The 9,450-nt window shown below is 44.8% G+C and overlaps 2 pseudogenes; one reads left to right on the plus strand and one right to left on the minus strand.

The window, feature by feature from the left end:
• Window positions 1-1,471: 1,471 nt before the first annotated feature.
• Window positions 1,472-2,203, minus strand: LOC101725575 (SIN3-HDAC complex-associated factor pseudogene; annotated as a pseudogene).
• A 2,176-nt stretch (window positions 2,204-4,379) lies between these two features.
• LOC147830503 (solute carrier family 22 member 13-like) lies at window positions 4,380-7,584 on the plus strand (annotated as a pseudogene).
• The last annotated feature ends 1,866 nt before the right edge of the window (window positions 7,585-9,450 follow it).

Consider the following 9,450-nt stretch of genomic DNA (forward strand, 5'->3'; position numbering starts at 1 on the left):
CCAATTTTAAAAATCCAGATTTAAAAGAAAGCACTGAGTCATGTTAGTATTGTAAGGGAAGCAAATGCTCCTCCCTCATTATGAGAAGTTTGAACTGGTGCTATTTTCTTCCTGAACTTTCAGAAAGAGGTGAAGAGTATACTTTGGTTTGGGTTCAAGTGAGAGGCTTCTAATAAGCATTTTAGAATTAAGAAGCTCCATGCTCAAGCTCATCTCAATGTTCAAAAAACTTAACTGAATGAAGGAAGTCAAACCAAAACCAACCTGCCTAGCATTAACACACACCTCTTTTCTTCTGCTAAATTTTACTTTAAAAGAGTGAAAACAAACCCTAAAAATCCTAGTAAGTCAGAACAAGTCAGCTACTTTACACCACTATGACCTTCACAAAGGTCAACTGAAGTAATCCAGGGCTGAAACTGAATTGTGCAGATTTCAGTGAAGTCATCAGTCACGTAACAACAAAGCCAATTATTTACATACTCGGCAAGCCCTCTAAAAAACATGTCCAAGAAGGACAAACTCGTTTCATGCCACCCTGAAGACATGCAAACAGCCTGACATGTAACGCTGTGTGGCGATGCTTTGACATTGCTCAGAGCGACCTGCCTGTCCTATGGACTTGCCATCTCCCTGGGAGCTGATTCTGCTTGCAGTTGCAGTTTCACGTACAGTCTTTACCGATCATTAATCCAAAGGGAGGTGACACAGAATACAACATACACAGCCAAGCTACCTGTGTGGGGTGGTGTTTTTTTGAGACAGTGTCTCGCTTTGTATGTAGTGCAGGCATGTCTTGAGCTCACTATGTAGCTCAGGCTGGCCTTGAACTCTCAGCGATGCTCCTGCCTCAGCCTCCTGAGTGCTGGGATTACAGACGTCCACCACCACACCTGGCTCTTCTCTGTGGATTTTAAAACCACTTCCTCCTTCAAGGTATTTGCAGCAGAAAGCTCAGTCTATCCTGCTTAATAATCAGTAGTACAGGTTTGAATCATCAGAACCTTGGCAAGACCTTAATATTTCAGTTATTGGCAACTACCCCTAGGAGCCAGTCCTGTTTGTTACCTAGCTATGACAAATTTATTATGAGGGAAAACAAGTGTAGCCAGCCATCTTAAAAAATGCCCCAACCACTGCTTCTCAATATAGAAAGACTACAACTACATAGGGTTTATCATACAACAAATCCCATCTCTGTCCCCTGAAATTCCCCTATTTCATTCATTAGAAGGGGATTAAAAAGAAAAAAAGACTTAAAGAGCACTTTACAGCAGCATTCAGCTTTCCTGTGAAATACTCAGCATCTTAAATATTATGTACACTTTTCTCTTAGTAAGCTAGACACTGGCTTCAGAGTTTGGTGGGACCGGGGGAAATAACCCATTCAAAACTATTCTAGCAAATGTCTTTTGGCAGAATAGCAGGTATCCAAGTTAAAAATAGGAGATCAGTTTGTTGCTTTGTGGTCTTTTGAATCATTTCTGTTCCCCTTCTACGTGAACCTCGGTCACCACTCCTGAGTGGAGATGGGCAGCGGCACAGGGCCCTGCTCCTCTGGCTTCTCGGCAGCTGCCTTCTTATTGCTGCAGCATGGCTTGAAGAGGTGTGTGTCGATGAGAACTTCGCCAAAGCGGCCTTTATAGATAATCCCGCAACATATTTTCTGTCTTTTCCAGTATGTAAGATCTAAAAAGGAAAACACCGGTGTTCTGTTAGAGCCAGAAGCCATCTCTGTATCTGAGCCATCATTGGACTGGTTACTGTAGCAAGGAGACTGATGTGGGGAGGCACTTGAGGTGGTACTGTGAGCATCAGAACTGTGATGTTTAAATTCCTTCTGCAGTTTGCTGATCTGGTTGCTTTTTACCCTGTTTCCAGCCAGGGTTTTCACTTTCTTTGGTTTCAGTGTAGTCTTCAGACTGGGTCCTGCCCTCGCGTCTACCACATGATTCCAATTTTTTTTGATCCTGCCGGCAGCTTCTTCCATCTTTTCACAAGCAGAACACAGGCGTTGCAGATGTCTCCTGAACGAGTCTCATGCAACCCGAAACAGCTCTGGAAGTCCTTTTCGTAACGTTTACTGTCAGTGAATCGAAAACTGGAGGACTTAGCTCTGCAAATACAGCACCCTTCTATACTACGGTACATCTTTGGCTTGTGAAAACCAAACATCTTTTCTTCTGGGCAGCAGTCTTCCCAAAGCAGCTGACCCATGCGCAACAAAGTCCCCGAGGTGCGGCATGCACGCCGGGCCAGCCCCTTCTGAGCACCGGTCCGCCTCAACCGCCGCGTCCGGAAAACTGCTTTTAATTTCTTGCCATGCCTGGTGGATTCATTCTGCTGGGCTTCCTGGGGTTGTGGTCCTCGTCTTTTCCTAGGATTTAGTCTAAAATTTTTTGGAGTGCTGGTTTGGTATTCATGAAGTTCCTAAAGTGTTCTTTGTCATGAACGTGTCTTATTTCACCATCAATTTTGAAAGATAGTTTTGCAGGGTACATCAATCTGGGTAGGAAGCTGTTTTCCTTTAGAGCTTGGAATACATCACTCAAAGCTCTTCTTGCTTTGAGGGTTTGCTTTGAGAAGTCTGCTGTGATTCTGATGGGCTTTCCTTTGTATGTGATTTGTTTCTTTTTTCTAACTGCTTGTGGAATTTTGTTCTTTGTTGGGTTTCTTTAATCTTATCTATTATGTGCCTATGTGTAGATTTTTTTTTATCAAGGCTAGTTGGGGTCCTATTTGCCTCACTTATCTGTATGTCAAGTTCTTTTCCTGTGCTTGGGAAGTTTTCTGCCATCACTTCTGTGAACAGGTTTTTTAATGTCATCTGTACTCTCTCCTGTTTCTTCATTGACTCCGATCAGTGCTATGTTATTCTTCTTTGCATCATCTAGCAGCTGCTGGATTGATTTCTTGTGGTCCCTTACTGTTTTAAAGAAATTTTTCTTTTCCTGGTCACTAATTGGAATCTTGTCTTCTATATCTGAAATTCTATCCTCACATTGGCTCGTTCTGCTGCATAAACTTTCAATGGAGTTTTTAATCTCCTGGTAATCTGTTTGCATCTGTTTTAAGGATTCCATTTTTTTCCTCTGTTGGGATTTCATCATGTTCCTCAGCTTGTCTATTTTTTAATTTAAGTCCTCTCTAGATTTATTAACTGTGTCTTGTACTACGGGCACAATCTCTGCTGTTATCTGAGAAATTATTTCTGATTTCATTTTTTCCAGATCCTCTTTTGATGCCAGTTCAGGGAGTCCAGTTGATTTAGTATCAGATTGTTCACTCTCATTTCTCTTTGAGGTTCCTTTAGGTGATCTCAAAGTCTGGTTTTCACAGTTGTTTACCTGTCTTCTCATTTCAATGGGGGGGGTGTGCTGCTGGCCCCCAAGTGGCTCACCTCCTCGGCACTGGGTGGCACTCTACTCCTCTGTGCTAGGGGCAGTGGTACGGCAGTCAGAAAGGCTCAGCTGCTTGGCACTGGTGACCTCTGCTCCTCTCTGTGGCAAATATTTTCTTCCAGCCTCTGCCAATGCTTCCTTCATTTTTCTAAAAGTATCTATTGAAGAGCAGTAGTTTTACTTTTGATGGCATCCAAATGACCTATTTTTTCTTTTATAGTTTGTGCTTTTTGTTTCTTTTTAAAGAAATATTTATGAAACCTAACCCCACTAGGCTTTTCTTTTACTGTTTCTGCTAGGGTTTGTAGTTTTTTCTTTTACATCTTATTCTGTAACCCATCTTGAACTGATGTTGGCATCATATGATATGGTAGGGACCTGGGTTCATTTTTTTGCCTTTGAATACTCTTTAAGGATCATTTGTTCCAGGGTGGGGTCCTGGGGCCTGGACTGCTTATAGCCTCTAAACTGCCTGTGGAGACACAGTCTGGCACCCAGCTTCCTATGCAGGGATGAGGCCCCAACCCTACCATAGTGGTATCTAGGAGGAAAACAAGGAGTGTGTGGGCAGGTGTGTCCAGCCTCAGCTTCTCTGTTCCCAAACTTTCAGAGTGGGTCAGGCTCTCATGGAGGACTCGTACCACAGCCCTGACCCAGGTTACCTTCAGCTTCAGGCAGACAATGGTAGCTGGACAGCCCTATGGTTTCTGAAGCTGGAGCTTCTTTCAGATCACTGGCTTTGCTTCTCTTCCTTCCTGTTTTCTACTTCTGGTGAGGAGAGCCTTGTCAACAGTAGGTGGTGCTTGATCAGCTCTCCTATGAAGATAGGGTGCAGCACTTAACTTTACCATCTTCCCCTGTGTGCTCAGAGGCTGCAGCAGGACAGGCAGCCTGGGAAGGTTGGGAATGGGGGTCAGTGTTCCCTGGAATGGCTGACAAGGCTCAACAGGACTCTGGACCCCTAGGACACAGCCATTCATGGCCTGCAAGGTTCTGCCAGAATCTGCATGGTGGCTCCACATTCAGGGGAAGATGGAGAAGGCCAAACAATGGGTCCAGAAGGCAGCCTTGGTCAACAGGTATGAGTTCTCTGAAGAGCTCCTGAGTCAGGTACCTGCAGCAGGCCCAGGCCCAGCCCTGTCCCTGAGCTGCCCCACCCAGATCTTCCCTGAGCACCTCACTCTGTATCTTCTTCCAGCTGGCTCCAGAGGAGACAGGGCCCTCAGGGAACACCTTAGATCTTTTCAGACATCCCCATCTCTGGAAAATGACCCTGATTCTCATCTGTGTCTGGTGAGTGACCAAGGCCCATAGCACTTCCCATGGACAAAGCCAGAGGGCTCCCACTTTCCTTGTGTGTCTCAGTGGCACGGTGGGATGATGGCTCTCAGGCACCAGTGTTCTTTCTACAGCAGAGCCAGTGTCTCCTGGTGTGACACTGACCAAGGTAGCCTCTTCCTCTGGGTGTAATGGTGTTGAACACCCAGCAGTGACATGGACACTTGGACCCTCTATAGGTTTTCAGACAGTCTGGGGTACTATGGCCTAAGCTTCCAAGTCGGGGAATTTGGCCTGGACATCTACTTGACACAGCTGATATTTGGAGCAGTGGAAGTGATTGATTGCCTTTCCAGCATCTTCATGATGGAGAGGTTGGACTGCAAGTGGAGCCAGTCTGGGACTCTGATTCTGGATGGCCTCATGTGTATCATAACTATCTTCATCGCTTTAGGTATCGGGCTGGCTGTTTACCATGGATCACCACCCATCTGAGCCAGGAGCCAGCCCAATGGCCATTGCTTCCATGTCAGGACTAAGGGTTCCCCGAGATTTGGTTGAAGTAGGTGTGAGGGACTTAGGTGCACAGGGAGGTGGATCATCTACTCTCTGTGTGGCTGACCTGCATCCTCCACCAGATCAGCCCGTGGTGGTCACTGTGCTGGCTGTGGTGGTAAAGTTTGCTATGACTGCCAGATTTACCATCTCCTACATGTACATTGCTGAGCTCTTCCCCACCATCATCCAGTAAGAGCTACTAATAGGACTATTCCTCCTCTGACCCTGATACCTGGATTTTTACCATCACTATACTGCCCTTACCACCAGTCTACAAACAGCTAATGAAGTTGGGCTATAGGGCAGGGGAAACTAGAAATCTAGTGCAATCCCTATGTTTTCCTCATCTGGGTTGAGGACAGATATAGAGGTTCACTACGCCCTACACTTGTTGGGAAGGAATGTGGGATATGTCTAAAAACTGAATGCCCAGAAGAAGGAACACTCAGGTGGGAAGAGGAAAGATGGGAGGTATAGCCTTTGTCTGAGATTTGACAGCTGAGCAGGAGTGCAGCAGGCAGAGAGGCCTGGAGGAGCATGAACAAGCAGAGGATAGGAGCATTGGGTGTGCCCATGGGGACGAGAAGCTGCAGGCCTTTGGGGTTCTCAATAGGGGTCTCTGGGTGAATCTATGGCCTGGAGCAAGGCCAGGTGTGCTCAGTTTTAAAATCCACAGAGAAGAACCAGGTGTGGTGGTGGACGTCTGTAATCCCAGTACTCAGGAGGCTGAGGCAGGAGCATTGCTGAGAGTTCAAGGCCAGCCTGAGCTACATAGTGAGCTCAAGACATGCCTGCACTACATACAAAGTGAGACACTGTCTCAAAAAAACACCACCCCACACAGGTAGCTTGGCTGTGTATGTTGTATTCTGTGTCACCTCCCTTTGGATTAATGATCGGTAAAGACTGTACATGAAACTGCAACTGCAAGCAGAATCAGCTCCCAGGGAGATGGCAAGTCCATAGGACAGGCAGGTCCACTTTGTTCATCCCACCAGGGATATTAGTTCTTTTTTACTTATTGGCATTGTTTGCTTCACTGTCTCTTTTTAGGATGTCCTTGAGAATTTTTTGTAATGCTGGTTTGGTGTTCATGCATTTCCTGAGGTGCTCCTTATCACAGAACTGCCTTATTTCCCCATCAATTTTTAAGGAAAGTTTTGCAGTATGCATAATTTGGGGTTGGAAGTTGTTATCTTTTAGGGCTTGAAACACTCTGAGCCCTCCTGGCCTTTAAGGTTTATGTTGACATAATTCTGCTGTAATTCTAATAGGTTTACTTTTTTAAGTGATTCATTGCCTTTCTCTAATAGATTTTAAGATTTTGTCCCTGTGATGAACTTCTAGTTCTTTGAATATAATGTGAGACAGAGAGCTTCTTTTTGGTCATGGCTACTTGAGTTTTTATATGCCTCATTTATCTGTATGTTTATTTCTATATTTGAGGAATTTTCTGCCATTATTTCTATGAATAGGTTTTTTTAAATGTCATTTATATTCTCTGATTTTTCATTTATTCCAATGACTCAGAGTAGGCTTCTTTGTGTCATCTAGCAGCTGTTGGATCCATTTTTCATATTTTCTTGTTGCTTTTAAGGTGTATTTGAGTAGTTGGTCTTTGACGGCATCATTGTCTTCTGGTTCTGAAATTCTGTTCTCATGTTTGTCACTTCTGCTGTCCATACTTTCAGTATACTTTTTAATCTCCTGGACTTCTGACTGAAACCTTTCATGGACTCTACTTCTTTGGTGAACCAGACACTTATGTTTTATATCAATTTCTTTAGCTGGCTGGCTTTCCCCAGGCAAATGGGTATGGGTCTGGTGGGCATCTTCTCAAGGATGTCAGGCATCCTCACTCCACTTGTCCTCCTGCTCGGTGACTACCACTCAGCCATTCCTATGCTCATCATTGGCAGCATCCCCATCATGTCAGGGGTACTGTGTGTCTTGCTGCCAGAGACACATGGCCAGAGTCTGAAGGGCACCATCTAGGACCTGGACCAGTAGCCCCATCCAGAGTCAGAAGTTTGTTTGTGCTAAAGCCCAGGCGGGTGGCTCTTCTTCCAGAGGCCCAAGTGTCTACCTCACTATTAGTCCATTGCTGCCTAGAGGCCAGTATGGATTCCCTAGAACCACAGACATCTGTCAGGCTTTCAGTCAGAAGCCCTCTACTTTGAAATGCATGATTGTGAGGGACATGGCCATGGATCCAATTCCTGGAAGTCAGTTATAGCTTTTTGGCTCTCTTCAGATCCTTGAACACAGAGAGACCAGAAAAAGTAAGGAGACTTCAGGAAAATCTTCCAGCCCAGGGGTGACCCCTATGAGTATCTCATACTTCTGACTGTGGTCACTATGAGCCAGATCATCACTAGCAGGGAGCTCTCTCTTCTTTCTCTGAATACGACCAGACATAGCTGAGGATGCAATGGCAAAAACAGCATGAATGATGCAAAGAGAACACCATGACCTGGCCCCAGCCCCAGCCCCAGCCCACACCCCTGAGCCCAATCCATATGTGTTTGGGACGGATCCTCCCTCCCTTACCCCATCATCTCACTTGTCCCCAGAGCTTCACCCCAGTAGTCTATATTGGGAGTGTCTTCAGCTTTGTTTGTTCTCTGATCGTTTTGTGGAATATGGTTTTCATGATCCTTTCAATTTGGGTAGCCCTGCCCTCAACATGATGAAACCCACAACAGAATACTAAGTAGGACCTTCCCAAACTGTGGGAGCAAGCAGAAAGGAACCAAAGTTTGGAGCTGTAGGTTGTACTCAGGCAGGTGGAGAAGGAGCTGTGGAAGGAGAGAAAGTGGTGATTCCTTCTAGGGACTGCACCAGACCCCGTCTACCTAGGATGTAGGCCCGGAAGTCCTTTCATCTGATTGAGAGAAGATGGTCTGGTCAACCTCACAGACCCAAACCTGCATTCTCACCCTCTGCCCCACACTTAGCTTATATTTAACTTGAGTATGGCTCAGAGACCAGCATGGAGAAAGGGAGGAGATTCATTCTGTTCCATTATTCAAATCTACATTAATAAATTCAACAACTTAGAAATGGAAATGGAAAAACTCTTTTGAAGACAAATTACCAAAGCTTACTAAAAGGATAAATTTACAGTGAAACCTTGGTTTGCGAGTATAATTCATAACAGAAACCTGCTTGTAATCCAAAGCCCTTGTATATCAAAGCAAATTTCCCCATAATGGAAATGCAGATGATTCCACATCCCAAAAATATGCATATGAAAATGATTATAATATTATACTATAAAACAATAAAGAAAAAACAAAATATGAAGAAAAATAAACAAATTAATCTTCACTTACCTTTGAACATCTTCAAAGGTGTGAGAGAGACAAGAGAGAAAGGTTGTTGTGTAGGATGACTTTCACTACCATTATAGGAATCACCACTATCTATTGTTTCAATGGAATCATTTTCCTCAAAAGAAACTAATTTGCTAGTGCTTAGTTTGTCAGAATTTTTGTAAATCCTCACTAACCTGGGAGAAATATCTAACTCATACCTAAGGGGCAAGGTGGAAGACAGAGATACTAGTGAGGCAGGAGAACAGGCAGGGCACGGAATCTGGCCCATAGTGTGTGACCTGTCAGTTGTAGAAAACTGTTAATTAATTCAGGTCTGGGGTGCAGAATGACTTCCTAAGGTCTGGATCTGAGATGGGAAGATATAAAAGACCACAACCACCAATTTCATTGCCATTGTCCTCTTGTTCTGACAATGGCCCATTCTGCGTGCAGAGTGTATCTTCTCTTTAGAGCACTTCTTCTTGAGCACATTTTTCTTCTTTTATCTTTATTTTTATCTTTAAATGTTAGACTTTGAGGTTCATTGTTTGTCCTGTTCTTTGAACAGAACAGGAACCTGGAACCATTGGGACAACAGTTTTGGTGAGTCAAGGGATGTAAAGAAGGGAGCCGGAAGATCAGGAATAGAGATGAGCCAGGACTTAACTGGGCCAGGAGGTGAGGCAACATGATTTGGCACAGAGTGGGACAGGGTGGGCCAAGCCTCATAGTGTAGCCATGGGTGGCCCTTTGGCTGAGGTCCCGTACTGGATTGGGGACCTGAAATCTATGAGCCATGCAAGGGCTGGGCCTAGCACTGCACCAGGTGCTCATGCTCTCCAAATGCTGGCAGGGAGATTTTAGGTACACGTTGAGCAGCATAGGACTTGCCCCAC

The sequence above is a fragment of the Heterocephalus glaber genome, unplaced genomic scaffold, assembly GCF_053883595.1.
Source record: "Heterocephalus glaber isolate CG9 unplaced genomic scaffold, H.glaber_assembly_v1.0 deba00000122, whole genome shotgun sequence".
Classification (NCBI taxonomy): domain Eukaryota; kingdom Metazoa; phylum Chordata; class Mammalia; order Rodentia; family Bathyergidae; genus Heterocephalus; species Heterocephalus glaber.